Raw genomic sequence first — 26,953 nt, forward strand, 5'->3', positions numbered from 1 at the left:
AGGAAATTCCTGGCTCCTGGTTTCAGATTGGAACAATGCGGGCCATTGTGGTCACTGGGGCAGTGAATCACTGGACGGAAGATCTTCCTCTCTGTGTCTCCTAATCTTTGTATATCTGACTTTGCAATAAAAATAAATAAATCTTTTAAAAAATGTTTTTCTCTTATTTTTAATATAATTTTTACTAATTTATTTCATTTGTACAAGTCATAGAGACAGAGGGATCTACCATCTGGTTAACTCCTTAAAGTCCTTCAAGATTGTGACAAGGTCAGGTCAAAAACAGGAGCCAGGAACTAAATCTGTGTCCATGATAGCAGGTGCAATGACTTACATACTTGAGAAAATCCCTGCCTGCTTTCAGGGAGTGCGTTAGCAATGAGATGGAATATGTTGTGGAGTGATAACACAAACACAGACAGTCCAGTGTGGGGTGAGCGTCTCCTAAGCAGTTTCTCATCCAATCTACCAGATGCCCTCATTTTTTAAATTTATTTTTTTCAGTTTTTTAAGGATCAGCTTTTAATTTACAAGAATTCTAAATGTACAGGATTCTCCTTTCAAAAAATTGTTACACACAATACAGTACAAAAATATTATCTTACACAACTAGTTCTGTCTCCGGGATTTCAGAGGAAGACTGGTTGTGCAGGTGCACCTGTGTTTTGGGGGCTGGGAATACCCCAGTTTCTGGTGGCTGCACTCGGATCCCAGCAGAGGGGTGAGGGGCGGCTGTGCGGGTCACAGGGAGGACACGGGGAGGTGAGGGGACCCTGCTTGATCCCCACCCACCTCTGGCTTCCTCTAGGGCTGCTGAGCGGGCAGGGCCGACCCTCCCTGCTGTGGGTGCCCTCTTGCAGGCCCCTTGCGAGTGTGAGCTGTGGTGGGCATGGGCACTGGGGGCTGTGGGGAGGGAGGGAAGGAGGGGCCGTCACCCTCTGGCCCCTCCCCAGGTGCGCACTCTACTCCTGCATTACTGCGAGGCGGCCCTGGTGACTGCAATAACTGAGTCATTGGATGGGCGATCCCAGCCGCCCGGAGTTATCTGTTCAACGTCCTGGTGGCCCAGGCCACCGTTAAAGCTGGAGGGTGGTTAGGCCGGTGCAGGGGTGGTGGGGAGGTGCAAGGTGCTCTCTCACCCTGTGGACTGCCTGGCACCTGCTACAGGTTCAGGATGCTGTCGATGGCACTTTGCAAGTGGTCCATGAGAGTGTTGTCCTGCGGACTGTGGCTCAAGTCGTGGCCTGGTCCACGTCTGGGGACTGGGACTTGCGCCGCTTGGCAGGTGGCAGCATGGGGGCCTCCCAGCTCGCATCCCCACCCTGTGCATGGGCGCGCTCGGGGTGGCACAGCGCGGTGGTGCGCTTCAGTAGCCGCTGGTACAGCTCATCCTCCACGGACGCCAACTCGCGGATGAGGCCGCTTCTGGCCTCATCCACCTTGGCGGGCAGGGGCGTGGCGCTGGTGGCTGCACGATCTCAGTAGCTCTTGCATAGCAGCAGGCGCGCTGGCCGGGTGGTGCAGGCCCAGGGGGTCTTGTGAGTGAGGGATGGCGCTGGCGGTGGTAGCTGGACCATGGTGCCGTTCATCTGGCCGGCCAGAAGTAATGATGGCGGGGATGGGTGCTGTGGGGCTAGGCGCTCTGGGGCGCAGGGAACGGCTGGTGCACGGGGTCCAGCGCTGTGTTTTGCACCACCTTGCTGAGCCCAGCCTCCTGTTTGATCTTGAGCTTGAGACCCATGCGCCTCATAGGTCCTGATGGGCGGGCGGTTGCGGGAGGGCATGGGGCCATCCTCATTGGCTTCCAGGGAGGAGGCATGAGGAGGGGGAGAGGGAGGAGGAAGTCTGCGCCCAAGTCACAGACAGCGATCCACCAGCCCCACCATGCTGGATCACAAGCTTGGTGGAGGAGGACCACGTGGATCCATGACTGAACAGCCGATGTCCCTCAGAAGAGGCGGGGACCTGGAGCCCGAGAGCACAAGGAAGACAGGTACTCATTGGGTTTCTCCTTGGCCAGCTGTTTATCCAAGGCAAGGGTGGTCTTTTCCTCCTGAATGAACATTCGGTCAATCATGACCATCTCTGCCGAGGGGCTCACTCACTGGGACTCCTCCAGGAGCAAGAGTCAATACTTACTGAGCATGGCCTGGGAGCATTTCAGTAGCTGGGAGGAGACCATCTCAAATTCCTCATCCACCTTGTGGTTGTCACTGGGGGAGGGGAGGGCGCCCTGGTACTTGTGGTAGGGTGCCAGGTGCTGCAGGGAGGGGAAGGTGGTCTTACAGTCGGGGTGCAACACACAGCCTTGGTGTTTGTGCAAATGCTCCAGGAGACAGGCCTCCTTGCTGGGTTGCAGTGCAGGGGCCGTCTTCAGCTGTAGTTAAGGTACAGGGCCCTTGGTCACACTCAGGGCTGGGAGGCTGCCGGCAAATGGGGAGCAGAGGAGGGAGGCCTGTGTTGGCCATGGGTGCTGGGGCAAGGGCATGGCTGGGGATGGCGGAGGTTCTGGAAGGGGCCTGGCTGCTGACCAGCACCAAGGTCATGGGGCTGGCGAGGGCCTGTGGGGTGGCAGCAGAGGCCCTGCCTGCTTTGTGCTGGAGGAGGATTCTGGAAGGTATCTGGTGGAATCTCTCCAGCAGGGCCTTTGACGGGAGAGGGGGCGGCCACCATCTGGACGGTCCATGGGGGTGGCATCAGGGGAACTACAGGCTCAGGGACCAGGTGGAGGCTCGGCGGGGGTGTGGGGGACTTGTGGGGGTCCCTGGCCAGCCGGGAACTGAAGCTGGAAGTCAGATGGCATGGGGCCGGGCACCCTGGCGGACATCTCAGAGGAAGCCACAGTGGAGGCCAGCGTGGGGTGGGGGCAGGAGGCAGTAGCCGCTCAGCTGTCAGAGGAGGCAGGGGATGGGGACAGTGGGAGCTGGGGTGCTGGCATCCTGGGGGATACCCAGTGCGTTCTGGATAACAAAGATGCCTGGCAGGGTGGGTGGGGCCTGGGGTGGGGGACAGGGGTGCAGTGTGGGCTCAGAGGGGGGATGGGGCAGGCTCTGGGGCTGGGAAGGGGGTTGAGAATAGGGCCGGGAGAGGGTCGGGAGGGAGGCACGGGCGGATGTGGGGAGGGCGGGTGGGGGTTGTTTCCCAGTGGGGCCTGGTGAGGTAGCGAGGAAGTCGAAAAAGAACCTGGGCCCTTCAGCAGAGCGGCTGCCAGGGTGTGGGGCAGGAACATCTGTGGGGAGTCCTGAGTGAGGATGGCCATGGTAGCTGCGGGCGGTGGCTGCCCAAGGACCATCTTCTCCGGGCTGGATGCCAGGCCTGGGCTGGGCTGTAGGGTGCTGGCCTGAGGTGGGGCAGTGGCCTGGAGGGACTTCTGTACCTGCGCCTGCTGGAGGCCCAGGGGCAGTGGCGTGCTGGCTGCAGGGGGTGCTGGTGGGGTGGGCTGCATGGTGAGCACACCTCCCTGGTGGTAGTGGTGGAGGAGGCAGCTGCCGCAGCAGCGGGAAGAGCTGCTGGCTGCACCAGCCCATGGGGATGTTGAGCATGGCCATGGCGCTGGGAGGCAGGGTGACGCCCTGCAGGACTGTGGTGGTGGTGGTGTGGACCGCAGCTGTAGGCTGGCTCTGTGTGGGCAGGCTGCCCACCACCAGCAACATGGGCATCTGGAAGAGCGTGGGCTGGCCCACCTGGATGGGCGCCACAGAGAGGATGTGTGTGGCACTGCTGTGTGCACCCGAGGGTGGGGCCAGCATAGTGCCCAGGCTGATCGAGTTGCCAAGTTCTGGTTTGTGAGGATGGGGTTGGCGATGAGCTGTCCACTTGCATGAGATGTCACAACAGCCAGGATCTGGCCACCCACATTGGCTGGCAAGGAGGAGAGTGGTTGCGGGAGCTGGACGGTGGGGGTGCCAGGCAGCAGGAACTGGTTCTGGCCAGGCAGCTTGTGCTGGGCAGGGATGATGATACAGCTGCCCTGGTTCAGCAGGTGCACACTCATGGGCTTGCTCAGGGCACCCGGAGGCTGCGGTGGCACTGCCCCAGTTGCAGTGGTCAGTGGCTGCTTGAAGAGTCTGGCCTGCAAGGCAGGCATGGGGAAGCCTGACAATTTACCACATTCTGGCCAGCCTTGCCAGCTGCTATGAAGGTCAGGTTCTGCAGTGCCTTGGGCTGTGTTGTGAGTGAGTCTGGCTCATCCTGGATGATGAGTGTGGCACTGGCGGGTGCAAAGGGCTTAGGTGTCAGTTGGTACAGCTTGGGGGCAGTGCCCCTGCTGGCTTGGGCTGGATGGGCATGGGCGTATGGTGCAGGATCACATTGGGCGCTGGGACCAGTGGTGCCATGCCGAGGCCCAGAGCCACCTCCAGTGGCTGTTCCGAAGTTGCCCCACCAGTTGTGGCCTGATTGCCCCAGCATTGGCAAATACCGAGTTCCCATTGAGCCTGGTGGCTATGACGGCTGGGAGGTTCTTCTGGATGACCAGGCCAGCCTCTTGTAGGGAGAAGCCAGCAAAGGCCAGTGTCACGGGGTGGGTGGGTTAAGTGCCATTACAGGCTGGCTGACCACTTGGATGGGCGCCAGGCCGAGTTTGGCCACTGTGGCACCCCCAGGGCTGCCAATGGGCAGGCCCTGGAGGCCCAGAATGGACTGTAGGGTCACATTACTGAGATATAATGGCTACACACTCAGGGCCTTGTTGACCACGTCCTGGGGCGGCACCAGGGCCTGGTGCGTCAGCACGGTGGGTGGGGCCTGCAGCCCCAGCAGATCGGCGCTGCCAGGGAAGAGCACGTGGGCCCCATGGCCATGGCAGTAGCACCTGCAGTCCCGGTAGGGCCAGCCTCAGCGTCTGCTGGCTGCTGGGTGGGTAGCTGGAAGAGGCCCAGGTCCAGCTCGGCCTTAGCCTCCAGGGTCTGCTCGGTGATGTTGGCTTCCTGCAGGCTTTGCTGGAGGATGTCGCAGGGCTGTTCGGCACCCCCACTGCCTGCTGCCCCACCTCCGGTGGCTGGCGAGCCCAGGATGTCATCTTCCAGGAAGTCCAGGTCCACACTGGGGGCCGGCTGTCTGGGCTCTGGGTTCAGATGGTTACTGGAAACTTTCTGCATGTGCGGCCCCGGGCCTTCATAGAAGGCACCCTGGGCCTCGCCAGCATTGTCCAGGAGGTCATCACTGTCGAGCTTCTCGGATCCATGCAGGAAGTCATTGAGGGCCTGGGGGTCACAAATCACGTCCAGTAAGCATCTCCCGTCCTCATCATCCATCGTCACTGTGCTACAATCAAATCATGAAGGGAAAGAGGGGGTGTCTGCTCCAGGTCTACGCAGGGCCCCCGGCTGGGGAATCCGAGAGCGTCTGTTTGGGGGACAGCCTGATGTTTGAGCAGCCATTGGCGCGGGGTCTCCAGGATGGCCCCTCACAGGCTGCAAAGGGAGGTCCCAGATGGAGCCGTGTGGCCGTGTCAGTCAGCGCATTGCCTGATTTCGTGGAGGCCACAAGGATATGTGTCTCATATATATAAATATATTTTTTACAATCGTTACATGGTTAATTAGCGCATACAGGTTCAAAGGCTACAGGAAAGTGGGGAAGACTATTATTTCCATGTTCTCTTTTTTTCTGTATCTGGGGTAAAGAGGGGGATAAAGGGAGAAGCCCCAATCAGCCTCCCACCTATCCTGGTCATCGACACTGAGCATGCTCCGAGGGTCCTGCTCAAGGGGTTTTGATAGTTCAACAGTTATGAATTGCTGCCAATCAAGCCATTTTTTTTTCTTTTTAAAATATTTATTTTTTGTTATTTATTTTTTATTATTTATTTTTTATCAGAAAGCCGGTTATACAGAGAGGCGGAGAGACAAAGAGGAAGATCTTCCATCAAATGATTCACTCACTAAGTGACCGCAATAGCTGGCACTGCATCAATCTGATGCTGGGAGCCAGGAGCTCTTCTGGGTCTCTCACATGGGTGCAGGGTCCCAATACTTTGGGCAATCCTTGACTGCTTTCCCAGGCCACATGCAGGGAGCTGGATGGGAAACGGGGTGCCTAGAATAGAACTGGCCACCATATGGGATCCCGGAGTGCTCAAGGCGAGGACCTTACCCACTAGGCCATGGCGCCAGGCCCCAATCTCCATTCTAAGCACAATGAAGTCGCTGCAGAATCCACTGATTGACATAGTTCATCTTAGCGTCTCCGTTTGCTCAGGTTTTCACTGCCAGCATATGGCTGGGGTAGCTGATTGATTCGATTTGCCCTCTGTTGTGGTGCCAGGTATCCTCTGCAGGTTCCAATAGACTGTCATATCCTCCATGTGTACCTGGTTGTGCTCTCCACTGCTCCGTCTGAGCCACTGAGGAGGCTAGGCTCTGGCACTTGTACTCCAGGGCGTACCATGGAACCTGCACTTCTCTTCATGGGTAGGATTCTGAGTGTGGCAGTTTGATTGGTGAAATTCCCAAAGAAACTTTGAGGTGATTCTGGACGAGATTCTTGTGTGTACTTGCAAATACTGGGCCGGGTACTGTCCATTGCCACAAACAGCTAGTGGTTGCAATTGCTAGTGTGGTTGTGTTTCCAGGCCTGGAACCAATGGGTGTTGCAGTCCAGCCTGATTCTGCCCAACACACACTTGACTCTCAGATAAACCAGTGGGAGCTGCAGACAAGGCGGAGACCCCCACAATAACCTCCATGAGGCCCATCCTCTGCCCTCGTTCCCATGCTTGCCAGTATGTGCAGCAGATTAGTTCAGTCTGTCCCACATCCAATTCAGCTCTCATACATGCAAATGGACATTAAAAGCCTAGTTTAACCTAACCAGCTCCACTATCCAGCCCACTCACATGGTGGTGGGTGCCGTTCTGTCTAGCCACCCTGGCCCCAGTGCTGGTTTTCATGCTCTCCAGTGGGAGTGGCAATCCAAGAGGGAGTAGGTGCCACTATTTCCCTCCTAAATCACTCTCACCCCTGGATCATGTACTCTGCAGGTGGTTCTGTAATATAACTTGACAGATTAGCCACTGGAGCCAGCATCTGCTATCTGATGCAGTTGTAAAGCCCAGTCAACCCTCACCCTCTGCTTTATGTTTGCCCCAGTAGGGACAGTCAATCAAGCCTGGCTTGTCTCTGATCTGGCTCACATGAGGCCCACAGGTGTTATAGCCCTGCCTGGCATCAACTCATGCTGTCCAGTGAGTGAGATGTTCCAGCAGGGGGCCCTCCACCTTCCTCCTACCAGCTTTACCCCCTCCCTGGTTTCTACTAGCGCTGTGGCCCAGTCTTGCATGTTCCTTTTGTGCTTATAGTGCTTACCTGCAGGGTTTTGTCCTGACAGAGGAGTTGCCCAGATTGCTCCATCAGAACCTCTCCCAATGCCAGATTTTGCATATACTGGTGGGTCCATGAGCCAGTCCTACTCAGTCCACCTCCTGTCCTAACAGGAACAGTGGTTTTTCCTGACTGGCCTTCAACCCATTCTGGTTCTTATTTGTGGATGTTTCAGCATAGCTAAGGCTCATCCATACCCAAACACAGGTCACACATGGCTCAGTAGTGATTGAGACCAAGCTGAGTCCATCCCACAGCTACCCTACAGAACATCAGATGGTGTTGGAGTCTGGCCTGGCTTTGTGCATCCAGTCCCAGTCTACACTTGTGCCAAGGGAGACTGTAGCTGTATCATATCAGGATGCAGCACTCACTTCAGCCCCTGTGCTCCTCAGTGGGAACGCCACTGAGCTAGGGTGTCCCCTTTGCTCCCGGTTCCAAGCCATAAATTGTGTGGATGCCAGTGGTTGCTCTGACTCAGCTTGGCATAACCTCTCACCTGTCTTGGCCTTTGCCTTTAATGTGATGCCCTAGCATCCCTGGCTCATGCAGACCAGTAGGTGTAAGAGCCTAGCTCAGCATGACTTGTGCTCCATCCTGATTTCTATTTTTGCTTGTGAGCTAAGGTTTGTTTGGCCCTGCCTGGTCTACCCTATTCCATTACCAACCCACACATTAGCCAGCCATTGGAGCTACAATTCCCAGCTTGTCCAACCCCCAAGCCTGGACCATGTGTTCACCAGCAGGAGCTATGACCCACCAGGGGAATTTCCCAGTTCCTCCACTTGGCTCACTCCCAGACCTGGTTCTCATATATGTCAGTGGGTGTTAGGCCAGTGTTGTGCATAGTCTGGCCTTTCCTTTGGCATTGCATGAGCTGGAGAACGTTGCAACCCAGCACACCCCAAACCCTAATTGGGATGCACATTTGGGTGCTGCTGCCTTAACCCACTCAGACTGTTGTTGGTTCCTTTACCTATGAGTGATGGCAGGCTCCCTGGTCACACCTAGCTTAGCCCATCACCACCCCAACTCTTGAGCTAACCAGTGGGACTAGTATTTCCACGGGTTTGACCTACACTTCCGCCACAGAATCTATCCCCGGAAATGGTTCTCTCATGTGCTGGTTAATGTCATGGCCTTGCCTAATGTGACCTGTCTCCTGATCCATGAATCTTTCAGGTGCTAGGATCTGGTCCTGCTAGACAAGCTCCCAGCCTTAGCTTTTGCATGGACTGGTGTAAGGTGGTCAGCATTGTTTGGTGATAACAAGTTCTACACAGGAGTTAAAGGAGGCTGGTATATCAGTCTGACCCCATGAAGCTCATCTGGTCACTCCCCCAAACTACAAGGTCTCAGTACCCTCACTTACCTTCAAATGAAAAGTTACTCTGTCATTGGGAGTGTTTAGGATTGATTCACAACCCAGAAGCACAGTGGGCTGAACATGGAGGTACATAGGCAGCTATTTATAGCCCTAAAACCCTGGAACTCATCCCTGAATGGGCAGGAAGTTTTGGTTGTGAGGGTGTTGGAGGATTAGTAAAGGCTAAGAGGAATTGTATAAAAGTTGTTATTTTGGGCCCTGTGCAGTGGCCTAGCAGCTAGGGTCCTCGGCTTGAATGCGCCAGGATCCCATATGCAATCAGGTTCTGATCCCTACAGCTTACTTCTCATCCAGTTCCCTGGTTGTGGCCTGGGAAAGCAGTCGAGGATGGCGCAAAGCCTTTAGACCCTGCACCCGTTTGGGAGACCTGGAGGAAGTTCCTGGCTCCTGGCTTTGGATCGGTACAGCACCGGACATTGTGGTCACATTGTGAATCATTGGTTTGAAGATCTTTCTCTGTCTTTCCTCCTCTCTGTGTATCTGACTTGCAATAAAAATAAATAAAATCTTAAAAGAAAAAAAGAGGTTCTTTACCCACATATCAGATTCTCAAGATGCCATTAAACAAACAAACAAACAAAAAGCTGTTATTTTAAATTTTCCTGAAAGTCTCCAGTCATGGTGGGTAGTGCTGTGTCAGTGCGAGAAGGGCCAACACAGAGCCTGATGGGCCACTTGGTGCTGTCCAGTCTGGGTCTTTGTGATGTGCACATCTACAGCAGGGAAGAAATACAAGTAACTGTTCTCCCATTCCAATCGAGCCCTTTGGATCAAAGTGTTTTCTTATCTGTCAAACTTTCTAGTAAATAAAAAATATATATATATAAATAAATAGATATAAAGCAGAGAATATGATGGAGAGAGAGTGTGTGTGTGTATGTGTGTGTGTGTATGTATGTGTGTGTTTTAGGGAAGAATCCCTGGTGGTGGTTGTTTTAAACATTTGTTTTTGTTGGAAAGTCAGATTACAGAGAGAAAGAGAGATAGAAAGAAAAATCTTTCATCCACTGGTTCTCTTTCCCAAGTGGCAGCAACAGCCAGAGCTGAGCTGATCCAAGGCCAGGAGCCAGGAGCACCTCCAGGGTCTCCCACCCAGCAGTTGTTCTCTTACCACCAAATGTACTGTGAACTTCACCTTGTTGTTTGAACTCTTGGTCTTTGCAGTCTGGATGTTGCTTCAGAACAGCTCTGTGTGTGTGTGTGTGTGTGTGTGTGAGTGTGTGTGTGTGTGTGTGTGTGTGTGTGTGTGTGTGTGTGTGTGTGTGTGTGTGTGTGTGTGTGTGTGTGTGTGTGTGTTGGGGGTGCCTTTTTGCTTGATGTGACTGTTTTCATGCCTTCAGTGATTAGAAAGTAGTGTAAATATGGGATTAAAATGAAATTTCATCTCACATTTCATCTCACATTTCCAACGTTTGCTTGAGTCTTTTCTCTCTTGGAGCCCCCTCCTGCTGCTAGGACAGAAGCCATTTTCCTTCCTCTTATGAAATAAATCCTGCTTTGCAAACTGGAGTTCTCTGCATGAAAACTCTTTCATGTGAGACAAGAAACAGGTTGCTGCAGTGTTTTGCTTTGAATTCCCTGCAACTCTCGCCTGCCTTGTCCTGGAGCAGCAGGAAGTCTGTGGGGGCGGGCAGGCTAGAAGTGAGTGTTGGAGCTGCTGAGCCAGCCTTGCCCTGGAGCAGCTTGCAGGCAGGCCAGGGGTGTGGGAGAAGCCACTGGGAGTTCAGGTTTCGCGACAGGAACTCAGATATGCGGGCTGGGGCCTGCAGAACAGGCCAAGCCCTGGAATGGCTAGCAGGTGCACTGCCTGCTGAGGGAGTGGGACCACCTGCTAAGCCTGACTGGCTCTCAGCAGCAGATGGTGGATGGAGTGGCAGTGCTCATGGGCTAGAGGCACGCTTGCACCTGCTCACCAAGCCTGGCCTGGATGAGCAAGTGGGGCAGTGGAGGGCATTGGTTAGAGGTGCACTCTCCCCAGAGCACAGCTGGGTCTGGCCATGAAGGCAACGACTATAGTCCTGTGGAAGCAGGGACACCAGCCAGGATGACTTGACAATGAAGCAGATGGCAGGCAGACATGGGAGCAGAGTGCACAAGTTGTCTGGCTTGGCCCTGGCATAGCAGCTGTTGGGCACCTTGGGTCCTCAGGTTGCTGCCATAAAGAGCATTTAAAAGGAGATGTTGCAATTACATGTATATTGTCACAGTTTATTTATCAGGGGATCAGACTTCAATTTCTTGTATCAATGATAAATATTTAGAAAATGCTACAAGTTATACCTTAACGACTATCATCAGCTATATCATGCATAGGTACTTGTTTCACAGTCTTCCTCATGAACATATCACCAAGCATGTAACCATTTTGAATGCTGATATAAAATCTAGAAGACAGAGAACATGAGTTCCCCTGTTACCTTGGAACAATGTAACAGTGGATTAGATTTTAATTTTATGCCAGTGTATTCTTGATATAATGGTTATATGTTTTAGAGATTACGTAGGAGGTTGCATTTAATCAGGTACAAACATTGTTCACAGGATACAAGAGGCTGGGTATTCTTAAGTTCACATTTAAAAAATATTGCTCTATTTACATCAAAGTTTAAGGTGTAGAAATCTGTAATTTAATATTCATTATTTTTGGAGGACTCTGTTGTAGCAAGTTACTGAACAAGTTTAGCAAGTAACATTTTTGTTTTGTTTTGTTTGTAAGTAGTTGTTACTTAGCTTATCCTGTACCCCATCCCTCTGGATTAGGGGTGGCTGTGAGTGAAGCATACAAAAGAGAAAAAAAAAAAAAAAGCTTATAACTTGGAAAAACTTCTTCTAGGTTTCCTATGCTGGTAAGATTTCCAAGGCTTCAGGCCCTCCACCAGTGCTTTCCCATGCCACAAGCAGGGAGCTGGATGGGAAGTGGAGCTGCCGGGACTACAGGCATATACATTTCGAGACATGAGGAGGCAGAGAAGGCTTTTATAAATTTCTAAATCACAGGAAGAAATATAAAACATGCCACACAAACTAGCACAGTAGGTGGGGACCCATTTCCCATTTGTAGCTTCAAATGAGTTTGGTTGTGTATTCTGAAAACCAGCCATTGTGGCAATTCATTAGCAACATTATCAAAATTAGGGGTCTGGCATGATGGCTCAGTGGCTAAATCCTCGGCTTTCATTGCTGGGATCCTATATGTACACTGGTTCATGGCATAGCTGCTCCACTTCCTATCTAACTCCCTGCTGTGGCCTGGGAAGGCAGTAGATGATGGCCCAAATCCTTGAGACCCTGCACACACATGGAATACCTGGATGAAGCTCTTGGCTTCAGGTCAACTCGGTTCTGGCTATTGTGTCCACTTGTGAAGGGAACGAGCAGATTTAAGCTGTTTCTCTCTGTTTCTCCTTCTCTTTACAAATCTGTTTTCAATAAACAACAAAATATTAAAATAAATGAGTGAAAGTCATTAAGAAAGAAATGCCATGTAAATAATCAATTTCAGGAATATAAACACAATTATGGGATATAAACATCATCCTTCATAAAACTTGTAATCATTCACAAATCTATGAAAAGATATTCTGAAACACTTGGGACTAATATGCTTTATTTCTTTTTTTAAGATTTTATTTATTTTTATTGGAAAGGCAGATATACAGAGAAGAGGAGAGTCAGAGAGGAAGATCTTGCATCTGATGATTCAATGCCCAAGTGAGCGCAACTGCCGGTGCTGCACCAATCCAAAGCCAGGAGCCAGGATCGACTTCCAGGTATCCCAAACAGGTGCAAGGTCTGAAAGCACTGGGCTGTCCTCAAATGCTTTCCCCTTACCACAAGCAGGGAGCTGGATGGGAAGTGGAGCTGCCGGGACTAGAACCAGAGCCCATATGGGATCTTCACGCATTGAAGTTGAGGACTTTAGCTGCTAGGCCAGGCTGCTGGGTGCGAAAATCAATAAAATCTTAAAAAGAAAAAAAAAATGAAGATGACATTTTGACTCCTGTGTCTCTGTGATAATGCCTGTGTTTCATTTCTTTGCAAATGCAGTGTGCAGCTAATGCCCAGGCTGGGAGGCAGCAGGCAGTGTCTTGGGTACCAGTGTGAAAAACCTGACTTATTTTTGGTGTTGTGGCTGTTGCAGGCATGTGTTTGATGTCAGAGTGGATGAAAGAGTCTGCTCATTCAAGTGTTTGATGTCAGAGTGGATGAAAGAGTCTGCTCAGTCAATAATATAAACACTAAGTTAAGCTTCAAATTCTTAATATATCTCCTTTTACCTAACTTAAGTTCATACGTTTGATTAGAGTATGCTGAACTTAAGTTCCTCCATTAAAATAGTTTCACGGTCCTCACTACATTCTTTTTGTTGTTCTGAGTTTCAAAACACTAGGTAACAAACATACATGACTAACTGATCCTCTGATTCACTCATTCCTTCTGAACGATAGCAGTAGAATGGGGGTGGCCATTCAGAGTGGCAGCTGATGCTCTAAACCTGGAAGGCATCTATTGTGTTCCATGTATTTTATATAGGTAGTCCCTCGGAGCATTAATATTTTCTTTCCCCAGGCAGAGCTCCATTCCTTGGTGGCATAATAACATCATCTAAAGGAAACATTGATGCACTCTGGGTTCTCTCAGCCTTGGCTACCAAGGAGTAAAAGCTTTGGAAAGGCCCAGGTAAATCCTAGGACACAGCAGTTTCATTTTGCATCCACAAGCTGGTTTCACCAGAGGATATTTTGTAGTAAAAAAGGATCTGGGTGAAATAAAATTTTGGTGGCCTAGAGCACTTATCAGATAGTGAGTGTATTTGTGACTGGATTCATAAGTTATTTCAGGGAATAATTGCAGTGGTCCAATTCTGGTGGCAGAAAGAATAATTAACATTGTGAGTGTATTTGACTGGCTTAATAAAGAGTGTCATTTGTGCTCAATATCTGGGACAATGGTCTTTTTTAAATTTTATTTTTATTGGAAAGCAGATATACTGAGAGGAGAAAAGACAGAGAGGAAGATCTTCCATTCTTTGATTCACTCCCCAAGTGGCCACAGTCATTGTGTATAGAGATTGAGCTTGACCCTGAAGCCTCTACTAATTGCAGATATTGAAATAATACAATTGTGTTGTGATTCCTTGTTGGTGGTAAATTGGTATTAAGCAAAGAGCACATGTGGTGTTAAAAAAAAAAATCAGAGGCCACAGCATTCAGTTAATCTTAAATGTGTGTTTGCATCAAAGAGGTAAGATGCTGGAGGAGACACTGCAGGCTGTGAGGAGTTCCCAGGTCCACACTGTCACATTTCTGTTTGCTTAGGATTCCCTCCATCAGTGCAGTGAGCCCCCCTGGGCACTGTGTCCTCAGTGAGAGTGATCCCCAAGGCCTGGGAACGTGGGGAAGCTGCTGAGTGTGGGTGTCCCTGTGAAGTGTAAGCAGGCTGCTTCCCAGAGCTCATTCTCTGTCATGTCCTGGTGCTTTGATTCAGAGTTTGCTCACTTAGGCAGGAATGCTGTGTCCTGATTTGGGTGTGTTACATCTTTGCTGTCTTGCATGGAACCTGAGTTTATGCAATGGTCTCAAAGAAAGAAAACTAAATTCTTGACAGTTTTATTTTCTGTGAGACTGTAAATACTATAAACTGCAAACCTATTGAGAAAAAACTCCTTGTCAGTTCAGTTCTTGGCCTCTGCTCTTCCATCCCCAGAGGTGACTAAATCCTAGTACTGTCTGAGAACTGATGTTTGTGATTTCTTATAGTGAATTTTTAAAACTGATATTGTATGGTAAATAAATCTTAAAGATATCTCTTTGTTTATTTTTGTTTTTTTTAAATGTTTTTTGTTTCATTTTTTTATGCTAAATGATAGTTCAAGTATGAGGCAGGGCCTGGTGAGGTTGCCTAGCAGCTAAAGTCCTCACCTTGAGTGTGCCAGGATCTCATATGGACACTGGTTATAATCCCTGCGGTCCTGCTTCCCATCCAGCTCCCTGCATGTGGCCTGGGAAAGCAGTCAAGGACGGCCCAAAGCCTTGGGACCCTGGACCTGTGTGGGAGACATGGAAGAGTTCCTGGCTTAGGATCGGCACAGCACCTGCCATTGTGGTCACTTATAGAATGAAACAGCGAACTGGAAATATTTCTGTCTCTCTTCCTCTGTCTCTCTCTCTGTATGTATCTGACTTTGAAATAAAAATAAATAAAGCTTAAAAACAAGATGGAGAGAAAGACAGATGTCTTCTACCCACTGGCTCACTATTCAGGTGGCTAAAATAACTAGTGCTGCACCAAGCTGAGTCCTGGAGCCTGCAGCTTCCTCCAGGTCTTGCATGTGCATGATCAGGGCCCAGGCACTTGGGTGATCTTCCATTGCTTTTCCCAGGAGATTCACAGAGAGCTGGGCTGGAAGTGGAACAGCTGATTCTATATGGGATGTTGGTGTTGCAGTTGGCAGCTTTACACATTATACCCGATGCTAGGCTTTTCTTTATTTTTTGGTATGATGACAGTATTTTTCTTGCTTTCTTATTTTACATTTGCTAATTCATTGCTAGTATTTTGCATATGGGAAAATTTATGTTACAGACTGCATAAATTCTAATGGTGTAAGAAGTATGGGCAGGGTAGAAGGATCACAGTCCAACATTTCCTCCATTTACACATATTTTGAGTTTCTTTAGAATTTGGATTGACTTTATTTTCTTCATCTAGTGTTAACTGAGATCTCTGATCACATTGCTAAGTAGCAGTTCCCACTGACTCAGTAGTTACAATGTTGTGTTAGCTAATACTCATTACTGTCAGTCAGTGTGTACTTTCCTTTGTTCTTCTATGAGATTTTCCTTTAAAAAATGCACTGCTCTGTTTAGAATCACTTGGAAGAAGCAGCATGTGGTCTGCAAAACTGTGTGAAAAGCTGCACCAAACATCCATGCCAATTCTTGTTTTGAAATTATTTTTTCTCATCATTTTTTAGAGTAATTCTTGTTAGCATATTCCATTCATAGAAATCATGAAGAAAGAGTGATACATCATGTGCTGGTTAATCCCTTCAAGCCCTGCAAGATTGTGAAATGTTCAAGGTATAAACAGGAGCCAGGAACTAAATCCTAGCCCATTTTAGCCAGTGCAAAGACTCGCATACTTGAGAAATTTCTTGCTTGCATCCAGAGAGTGAGTTTGTAGCAAGATGAAACTTGTTGTGGAGTGATAACACAAACACAGGAAGTCCAGTGTAGGGTGAGCATCTCCTAAGCAGTTTCTCATCCACTCTACTAGATGCCCACATCTCCTCAATTTAACTGAATATTTTAGATGGTGCATATTCTGTCCTCTATTAAGATTTCAAGGATGTATCTCCTGAATTTTGAGTGTTTCCCTAGAGTCTGTAAAGTATATTTGTAACTAAACTAAACCCAATTGTAAATAACACTGTCTCATTTCTTTCGAAATTCAGGTATATTCTCAATTTCTTGAGAGGTTCAGATATAGTCCCAACTGTTTTCTCCTATGCTGTGTGTAATTTTTGTCATTCATTTACTTAGTATCAAGAGCAATCATTTTGTTCATTTTTGGTAGTGTCCTTTTGAATAAAGACTTACATGTTAAAAGGCATCAGAATGGAGAAAGTGAATGCTTGTACCATCATTTGGTGTCATACACTTTCAGTGACCCAACATGCAAAAATCACATTGTACTTTTGGATTAATTTCTCTATTCATTTGCTTAAAAGCACATGAGAGGCAGCAGTTGTAGTGTGATATTCACTTTCTGGTGTAGTTCCCTGCTCATGTGCTTGCAAGATTTTCACATTTAAGTAAATAAGTAAATTGTTTTTAAATAATGAAAAAGTTGGGAGTAAGGAAAACCCCAGGGCCTATGGAAATTTATCATAACATAATAACAAAAGCTAAAAAGTAGAATTAAGGTTATATTTTTCTGGAAAAAAAGAAAGAACCTAACATGATAGCCTAGTTGCTACAGTCCTAATCTTGCATGTGTCAGGATCCCATAAGGGCATAATTTCTTGTCCCAGATGCTCCAATTACTATCCAGCTCTCTGCTTGTGACCTGGGAAAAAGTAGAGGACAGCCCAAAGTCTTGAGACTCTGCATGTGCATGAGACACCCAGAAGAAGCTCTTGGCTCCTGGATTCAAATCAGCTCAACTCCGGCTCCTGTGGCCACGTGGGCAGTGAGCCAGTGGATGGAAGATGTTTCTCTCTGGTCCCTTCTCTGTAAATCTAAATTTCCTGTTAAAATGACTAAACACTTTACAAAACAAAAATTCAATAGAGAATTTAAAAGTGCTAAGTTTATTTTATACAGTGAGGTTGGGACTGTTTAAATTTATTAGATATTGTTACTGTGAAGGGATGATTATTATTTTTAAAACTTCTACTGAATTTTAATCAACACATACTTGAATACTGTCACAAGGTACAGTGCAGTATTTGTGTACAGATACAGCCTAAGCTGAGTAAACCAGGTGCCCAGATATCCATGTACCTTTGTTTATACAGTAAACAGGGTGCTCGGTTCCATTTTTCTGCATAAGCCTATGGTATTGTGAACTGTAGTCACCACACACTGGGATGGGACATTGGATCTTGTTCCTTTTGTCTCACTTTCTTTGCTACCTGTTCTACCTTCTTCCTTTCCCCAGGCCTCACTCTTCTCAGTCTGTAATAATCACCACTCAAAGTGCAGCTGTGAGCATTTGAGTTATATATATAACATGTTAGATCTGTTTGTACATTTTCCTGATTTAATCATATCCAATTTCTTTTTTTTTTAAATTTTTATAAGATTTTATTTTGACATTTTTTACATAGTTAATTAGGGTAAGAAGGTTCAAGGGCTACATGAAAGTGGATAATACTAGTATGTTTTCCATATTGTTACCTTCATGTTTAAAGGGGGTTATTTAAGGGAGAAGGCCCACCCAATTTCCCACCCTCCCCAGGTCCCAGATGTAGGGCATGCTCTGAGGTTCTTGCTCAAGTGGTTTTGATATTGCCACAGTTATGAATCGCTGTCAATCTTGCCACTCCAAGCACTATGAGATCTTTGAAAAATCAACTGATTGACATAGTCCATCATAGCTGAGATGGTTGGTTGACCTGTTCTGTCTTCTCTCTTTTCTTCGTTAGGGTTCTGAGTCCAGCATTTAGATTAGGAAGATCTCCAAAGAAACTTCTTGTATGTGCTAACAAGTACAGGGCCTGGCACCGTCCATCGCTCCAATCAGCTGGTGGTTGCAATTGCTGGGTTGGTTCTGTTTTCACTCCCGACTTCCACTGGAACCAATGGGTGTTGCAGTCCAGCCTGGTTCTGCCCAGCACATACTTGGCCCTCACATAAACCAGCGGGAGCTGCAGCCTAGGTTGGAGCGACCCACAATAACCCCCACCAGGCCCACTCCCTACCCTGGTTTGCCAGTAAGTGTAGCAGTAATCCAGTCTGTCCCACACCCCATTCCACCCCAGCCGCTATCTTAGTTATCTTAGTTTTATGTCCTGTGAAAGTGGTAACCCAAGAGGGATGAGCCCACTATTTCCCTCCCAGGCCTCTCCCACTCCCAGATTCCAGTTGATGCTGGAATCTCTTTTGCAGCAAATAACAATATTTTATTTTTAATGGCTGAATACAGTCTTGATGTTCATTAGGTTTCATTATCAACAAAATCAGGGAAAAAATGAAGAAGCAAAAAATGTTGAGTCTCTTGATTCCCATTTCTGTGCATTTCATTTCCTTCTGTTATTTACTTTCTTTGGGAAAATATTAAATAACAGTGAAAAGTTAGCATTCTTATTTGATTGCATATCTTGGAAGAAATATCTCAGTATACCTCAGTTGAAGTATATTTGAATATTTGTAGGTTTGCTCAACTTATATATGCACATTAATATAAACTAAATGTAGCATTTTACTGCATGTTTTCAGTAAGATGGTTTGAATAATGCTTCATCCTGCTTGTGTGAGGTATTTGGTGTGTTGATTTGCATTTTTTGCCCCAATTTCTACATCCTCGGGCTAGATGCGCTTTGATTATCATGTGCGCATATATTGGTGTTGTTGAATTCACTTTATGTGAGGAGTTTTACCTTTGTTTTTATCAAGCATACTGGTTTATGATTTTTTAAACTAGACTTCTGGGGTATGAAGTTGTTTCAGAAGAAGTATTCAGAAATAAATACACCAAAGTCTAACCAGAAGTAAGGCTGCTGGGTTAGAGCCAGTGCCCATATGGTATCTTGGCACTTGCAAGGCAAGGACTTTAGCCGCTAGTCTACTATGCAGGGCCCTAATTTTCTTAATCTAGCTAAAGATGTATTAATTTTGTCTTTAAAAATTTCAGTATTTTCATTGTCTTCAGTATTGCTTAATATATAGTTTATTCATTTCTTCACCAATCTTTATTTCTAATTTCCTTGTACTACCCCTAGGTTTTTTTGTTTTTTTAATTTTTCTGGTACTTTGAGATCAATACTTTAGTTGCTTATTTAACTTTCAGTTTTTGCTATTGTTATTTTAAGTGTTAGGCATCTAAAGTCATAACCTTTGGTTTCTATCTCTGATGGTGGGTTTTTTCTCATTGGCAGTAAGAAGTAGAGTGGAAAATAAGAATGTATTGTGGTTGCCATAAAAATACGCTATAGAATGTCTGTCTTGAATCCCAGTAATTCATTTCTTGTGTTTCTAATGACTGAAAGTTTAAAAGCAAGGTGGTATTAGATTTGGTTTCTGCTGAGGTCACTCCCTGGCCGACTCACAGCCTCCATCTTTCTGTACCCTCACATGGTGTTTCCTGTGTCCATGTGCATTTTTTTCTAAAGGAACCTAAGGCATTTTGAAACATTCTCAGTTACCATAGTTTCTGGTAATTGCCTTCTTTAAAAACATATTCAAGATTTGATCAAGGCAGGGTGACTTAGTGTTATTTGAAGTTAGAACTTGTTCCTCCCCCCACATCATGATCAGGTGAAATGCATACTGCACTACAGGCAACTGCGACTCAGAACACAGGCCTCCACCTCCTGCTGACTGCCAGCAGATGACCTCTGTTTTTCTATCTTCAGTTGCGTGCTGCCAGAACCATGCTCAGGCTGAGTGGTGCTGAGAGAAAGGGGCCCAGGGCCTTTAAGGGCGATGAGGCTCTTGATTGATCCTGAGGACACCTAGATCCCATCTTCACCATATGCAGTGTCCACTGTGGGGGAATCTCTATAGAAGCAGCACATTTGCATTGACTTTGGATTGAAAGTATTAAAGATATTAGGGAGGAGTCCAGAGAGGACTGGTTTTCTTTTCTTTTTTCTTTCCTTTTCTTTTCTTTCTTTTGAAATAAACATTGTTTTAAAATGTATTTTTATTTGAAAGGCAGCATTACAGAAAAAGAAAGAGAAAAAGCAGGGACAGAGAGGCATCTTCCATCTGCTGGTTCCCTTCCTAACTGTCCTCATTAGCTGAAGGTAGCTGGTGCTAGTGAAGAGCTTGGAGTTTATCCTAGCCCTTCAACATAAGCACAGGTGCTCAAGGACTTGGACCATCCTTACTTCTTTCCTAGCCATTAGCAGGGAGCTGGATTGTAAGTGGAATGGCCCAAGCTGAAGCAGCACCCATATGGGATGACAGCACTGATGGTGGATGCTTAGCCAAGGATGCTGGTGCCATCTTGCTGTGTGTTTTTGTTTTAGAGGCCAGGACAGAGAGCATGAAGAGATTACTCTCAGAGCCTGGTTCCCTACCCAAATTGTTGTACCATATTAGATTAAGTTAAAACTGGGAACTAAAGAGGCATGTATGGCATCGCAGCAAGTTTATTAAGTTATATAGATACCCATGCTATCCTTCAAGATTGCTAGCTCAGGATTTGGCTGCTGCTGCTGCTTTTTATTTTTTTAGATTTATTTATTTATTGTAAAGTCAGATATACAGAGGGAGGAGGAAAGAGAGAGACGAAGATCTTCCATCCAATGATTCACTCCCTAAGTGAGTGCAACAGCCGATGCTATGCCAATCTGAAGACAGGATCCAGGAACCTCTTCCAGGTATCCCACATGGGTTCAGGGTCCCAAAGCTTTGGTCCATCCTGGACTGCTTTCCCAGACCACAAGCAGGGAGCTGAATGGGAAGTGGAGCTGCCAGGATCAAAACCGGTGCCCATATGGGATCCTGGCCCATTCAAGGAGAGGACTTTAGCCACTAGGCCACAACGCTGGGCCCTTGGCTACTTCTAATTAGCAACTTCCTGGATAGACTGAAAAAATATCCCACCAAACTGGGTTTCTCACTATCCCTATGGGAGCATGGATAGAATTCTCACTTCTAGCTTTGACTTGACTCATCTGTATACCTGACTTTCCAAATAATAATAATGATAGTAATAATAATAACAAAAATAATAAATCTGTAAGAAAAAAGACTTCCTCCTTTCTAGTTTTGGCATGACTCAGCTTGACTCTTGTACATGTGGATAACATGAACCACCAAATGTAAGCTTTGTTTGCATTTCAAATAAATAAATAAATAATTGTTACTGGCTGGAAGCTATGTGTTAAATCCAAGTATTCAACATAACTGAAATTTCTGCTTGAACTTCACATTTCAGTGATGCCATAGGGTGGATTTGTGCTGGCACGTATAATGAAATCAGGCATGGTGCTTGCATTCAAACCAGGCACTCTGGGTTGTGTTGCTCCTAAGCAGAAATATTATCACTTTGATTAACTCCAACAGTTTTTACAAAGTAAAAATAGCTAAAAATTGATGGTAGCGCCTCAGGTATACTTTGGCAGTGAAAAACTGGGCAAATGGAGACTCTGTGAAGGACTATGTTAACCAGTGGATTCTGCAGCGATTTCTTCATGCTTGGAGTGGTGTGATTGGCTGCAATTCATAACTGTTGAACTATCAAAACCACTTGAGCAAGGCCCTCAGAGCATGCCCCACATCAGGGACCTGGGATGGGTGGGAGACTGGGTGGGATTTCTCCCTTTAAATCCCCCTTTACCTCAGACACATGAAGGAAACAATGTGGAAATAACAGTCTTACCCATTTTCCTGTAGCTCCTGAACTTTTTTTACCCTAATTAACTATGTAAAATTGTCAAAAATATAAGAGAAAATGGGGAAAAAAAAAGGCTTTGCAGAAAAAAAAATTATGGTGGTGATGGTCATAATTGAAAAACAATGAATTTAGTTTCTAAATTTTGTGGTGAGTTCTTAGGTGATTTTTAACACTGTAACTGGATGCAATAAATCATTTCAAAATTTTCAGGTGCATTTTACTAGGTCACATTCCAATCTGCATTAACGTGATTTTCCTCTATAGGGTATTTTGCATTTGAATATAAATGTAACCATGAGGGATGGTCACAGCAGTTACACAAATTACAGTGATAGTTTCAGGTCCAGAGGTTTTGGTTAAAGGAAACATTATTGTGCTTGTCTTTGAAGAATAGGCTATAAAATGAATAAATTCTTAAACAAAAAACTACAGCATGCCAGGGCCTGGCATGCTGGCCTAGAGGTTAAAGCACTCACCTTGAACACGCCAGGATCCCATATGCACCAGTACTAATCCTAGCAGCCCCACTTCCTATCCAGCTCCCTGCTTGTGGCCTGGGAAAGTAGTTGAGGACAGCCCAAAGCCTTAAAACCCTGCACCCATGTGGGAGATCTGGAAGAATTTCCTGGCTCCTGGATTTGTATCAGTGCATACCAGCCATTGCAGTTACTTGGGGAGTGAATAATCGGGTGGAAGATATTTAAAAATATATGAGCAGACACCTAAGGTACATGAGAATATTTTTAGTAGTAATGAGTCAAGAAGACTAACCTTTGGTGCTTGCGTTGTGGTGTAGTGTGTTAGATCACTGCTGGTCATCCTGCATAGAATATTGCAGTGCCATGGGATAAAGGAAATCCACAAGCCCAGGGAATTGTATCATAAAATAAAAATAAAATAGAGGGGAAAAAAGGAGTAGAATGCCCAAAAATGTATGAAAATGTCAGTTGTACAAGTGTCTTTGTGAAGTTCTCTTAATTGAATTTGAAATGTAATTCTTTATTACTCACCAAGATATACCCACAAATCAACTTAAAATAGTTGTTCTAGAAACAGTATGTTTCTTTGCAGTCATTTTCGTAAATACTATGTAGGTTTGAAAGGTAAATTGCGGAGAGAAGAGAGATGTTCCATCAGTGGGTTCATTCACTCTTAAGAAGTCAGAGCCCTGCCGTGCTTAGTCCAGCACCAGGAATCCATCTCGGATTCCAAGGGGGTTCTTGGAACCCACACAGTGTGTTCTAGTCACAGTAGCAGGATACTGCATTCTAAGTGTTACATAGCCAGTAGGCATAAATAAGGCATGTGGGTATCAGATATGATCTATCCCAAACAGCAGCCCAGCTTCCTGTATCATGACATTCACTCATTTGAGTCTGATGATTATCTCTCGCTGTTGCCATAATGTAATTTTTAATGAGGTAAAGTAAAAACAATTCTCAAACTATGTTGCTGTCATATTTATGGATGTCCTAATGGCTAAGGCAAATGAAATGGCAAAGTCAAGTGTCATTGAGGGTTTAGGAACTGGGAAGTGTCATTGAAGACTTGGGAACTTTCATTTGGAACAATTACTAGAAAACTTTATAGATTACATATTATATTCAAGTTTCATATATAGTTATAGACAGAATAACTTTGAATGTAGAAATATTGAAGCACTTAATACCATCCAGTTATTTTTCTGAAGCATACATTTTAGTGACAATATGGTTTTTCTGTGATTTTGTAATTTTAACAATAGTTGTTGCAAAAATAGTGCTTTGCAGTAACATTGATTTTTTGATTTTTTAAACATTTTCATTGGATACTCAGATTTACAGTAGCAGAGACAGAAAGATCTTCCACCTGCTGCCTCACTCCCCCAGGTCCCCACAGTAGCTGGAGTTGAGCCAAACAGAAGCCAGGAGCCAGGAGCTTCTTGTGAGTTTCCCATACGGGTGCAGGCTCACAAGGTATTGTTCTGTCCTTGACTGCTTTCCCAGGCCAGAGGCAGGGTGCTTGATGGGAAATATAGCAGCCAGGAAACAAAACAGCATCCATATGGGATCCCTGTATGTGCAAAGTGAGGAATTTAGTCACTAGGCTACAGTGCAAGTCCCAGTAACATTATTTTTAAATAAATAGTAATTGTTTGCATTGACCTACAGACTACATGAGTTTAATCAATGCCAGTTATTGAAATTATTGTTACTGTTTCAAGGATGCCTTCTTGGCACTTGTAAGGCACTATTCTTGCCCAGGGAAGCTGATGGCTTTTATTTCTCCAGCCACTGTGTCTGCCTCCAAGTTGACGTTGCTTAGCACAGTAGGAACCATGGAAGAGGCTAGGAACAATTAAGACCAATGCATAACTCCCTGTCTCCACCTTCTCTTGCAGGTGTAGCCCTGCAGCCTGCTACATGCTTCCCAGGCTGGAGAACACCAACACACCTTCAGTAAGTTGTTTGTTTACTTCTCAGCTTGCTTTACATGGTATTTGAGGAGCGTTTTAATAGTTTTTAAGCCAAAAGGAAAAAAAAATGTGAGAGGAAGAAGGTAAAATTTTGATAACTAAACATTGGAACTGTCAAAGCTGATTGAAACTTCCTCTCCAGGTTTTCCGATAAGATTTATGTTTTTTAAAAGGTTTATATATTTTTATTGCAAAATCAGATATACAGAGAGTAAGAGAGACAGAGAGGAAGATCTTCTGGCAATGATTCACTTGCCAAATGCCCTGTGCTTGCCAAAATGAAGCCAAAAGCTCAAATAGTCTTCTGCATCTCCCACGTGGGTGCAGGGTCCCAAGGCTTTGGGCCGTCCTTGACTGCTTTCCCAGGCCACGAGCAGAGAGCTGGATGGGAATTGGAGAATCCTGGATCAGAATCGGCCCCCTTATGTAATCCTAGCACGTTCAAGGTGAGGACATAGCTGCTAGACATCTGTAATTTGCCCTGTCTTGAGATATATTGACAATAAGTTGACAGAGGTATTAAAATGAATAAAATCATGTAAGGGTGTGTCAGTATGGTGAGAGGAGTGCATGTAATTACAGTGCACTTAATTCTCATCCTGGCTCCTCCACCCTTTCCATCTGGCCGCCTACTGTTGCATCTGAGAAGCATCTGGTGGTGGTGTAAATACTTGCATATGTCCCATCCACATGTGAGATGCCAGAGGGAGATCTGGAGTCATTCTGACACAGCCACAGCTATGAAACACATTCAGAAAAAAAACAAACAAACTGCACAAATCATCTGTTTTTCTGTCATTCATCATGTCAAGTGAATAGTGACATTGTAAAAGCAGTGCAAGTATCTTTCCATCTAGGTTCAAGGTTAGTTTTCCAGCAGTGGTATTTACATTATACAAAATGCCAGATAACATCATTGTATATCAGGTATGGGATGAGTAGAAGGTTCAGTGGGAAAAGCAAGCTGACTTTTGAATACCAGATTTGTTTATTTAAATAATCCTTGTGACATGTTTTGAGATAACATGTTACACTGCTGCTTTCAATGCCAGAATTCTATGTAAGGACCAGTTAAGTCCCTGATGTTCCCCTTCTGATCTACTTCCCTGCTAATGTGCTTGGGAGATAGAAGAAAATGTCCCAGTTCCTTGGACACCTGCACCCCTGTGGAGGATCAGAATGGAGTTCAGGCTCCTGGTTTTGTCCTGGGCCTTGCTGCCTCTTGTGGCCCCATGGGGAGTAAACAAGTGGCGGGGAGATCTTTCTGTCTGACTGGCTTTGACTGTTGCTTTGCTTTGTAATTCTCACTTTTAAGTAAGTAAATTGTGTTTTTTTTTTTTTATTTAAAAAGCCACTATTCTTTATATCCTGTTAATTGGGGACTGTTTAAATTCTTTTTTAAAAAATATTTTTATTTTTGGTGATTTTTACATAGTTGTTTAGGGCGGTTGGTCAAGGCTACAGGAAGTTAGGTGAGATCACCATTTCCACATTCTCTTTTTTTTCCTTCCGGTCATGGGGGAAGGGAGGAGATAAATGGAGAAGCCACACCCAGCCTCCCAACCATCCCATGATCCCTGATGTGGGGCATGCTCTGAGGGTCCTACTCATGAGGTTTTGATAGTTCAACAGTTCTGAATTACTGCTGATCTCGCCATTCCAAGCACAATGAAATCTCCAGAATTGGTTGATATAGTCCATCTTAGAATCTCCGTTTGCCCATGTATTCACCTCCAGCACTCTTTGGGGGTAGTTGATTGGTTTGTTCTATTTTTTTCTGATTTTATGCTTATTATTATCATTTTATGATACAGTTCTATATTCCCTAGCCCCTCCCCAATTCCCTCCCTTTCACCTAGTTCCTCTCTATCATTACTAACATATAGTTCTTCATACATAGTCATATGTCCATCATTGTAGGCATGGATGATGGCACAGAGTCCAGAATCCTATTGTCAAGATATAGTAAACAGTTTCATTGTAAGTCCATCTTTGTCTGCAAGAACAAAGGCATACTATACTGCATCCTCACATCTGGATGTTAGTCTCCATTTCACAGCTACTGTACTTCCCCTTAAATGAAAAGTCATAATACAAAATCAACAATAGAAAGAAAATAGAAATGTACAATGCCATGAAGTTAAATGACATGTTACTAGATATGACAGTCTCCATTACACAGCTACTATGCATCCCCTTTAGTGAAAAGCCACAAAACAAAATCAACATCAGGAAGAAAGAAGAAATTAGCAACACCAAGAAGTTAAATAACATGCTATTAAATGAGTAACATGTAGCTGAAGAAATAAAAATCAAGAACCTTCTTGAAGAAAATGATGCCACTGCATGATCTACGAGTCATTGAATGATTTAATCAAAAGAAAGTGTTTTGAAGAGAGGAAACCAACAGAAAACAACAAAACCCATGCAATATAGTTTCTGCTGATCTTTGTTGGTGAAGTGTATCTCCTCCAGACAATAAACAGATGGGTTTTGTTTTTTTAATCCAGTCTACTAATCTGTAATGTTTGATTGAGCTTAGGCCTTTCACATTCAGGTTTACTATGTATGGGTGGTACTTTGGTCCTGTCATTTTAAGAATGGGTTGTTCATTGGTTCAGTCTTCTGTTGTCATTTTACTGGGATGTTCTTCCTGTTTGCCTTTGGTTTTGGTGAGTGCTATTCCTCTTTGTTGTGGGCTAAGGAGTTGACTAGCAC

At 45.7% G+C, this 26,953-nt stretch overlaps 1 pseudogene; it reads right to left on the reverse strand.

The window, feature by feature from the left end:
• Positions 1-973: 973 nt before the first annotated feature.
• LOC121167811 lies at positions 974-5,265 on the reverse strand (annotated as a pseudogene).
• Between the last annotated feature and the right edge of the window lie 21,688 nt (positions 5,266-26,953).

This window comes from Ochotona curzoniae, unplaced genomic scaffold (genome assembly GCF_017591425.1).
Source record: "Ochotona curzoniae isolate NIBS_2020 unplaced genomic scaffold, NIBS_Ocur_1.0 patch432, whole genome shotgun sequence".
NCBI classification, from domain to species: domain Eukaryota; kingdom Metazoa; phylum Chordata; class Mammalia; order Lagomorpha; family Ochotonidae; genus Ochotona; species Ochotona curzoniae.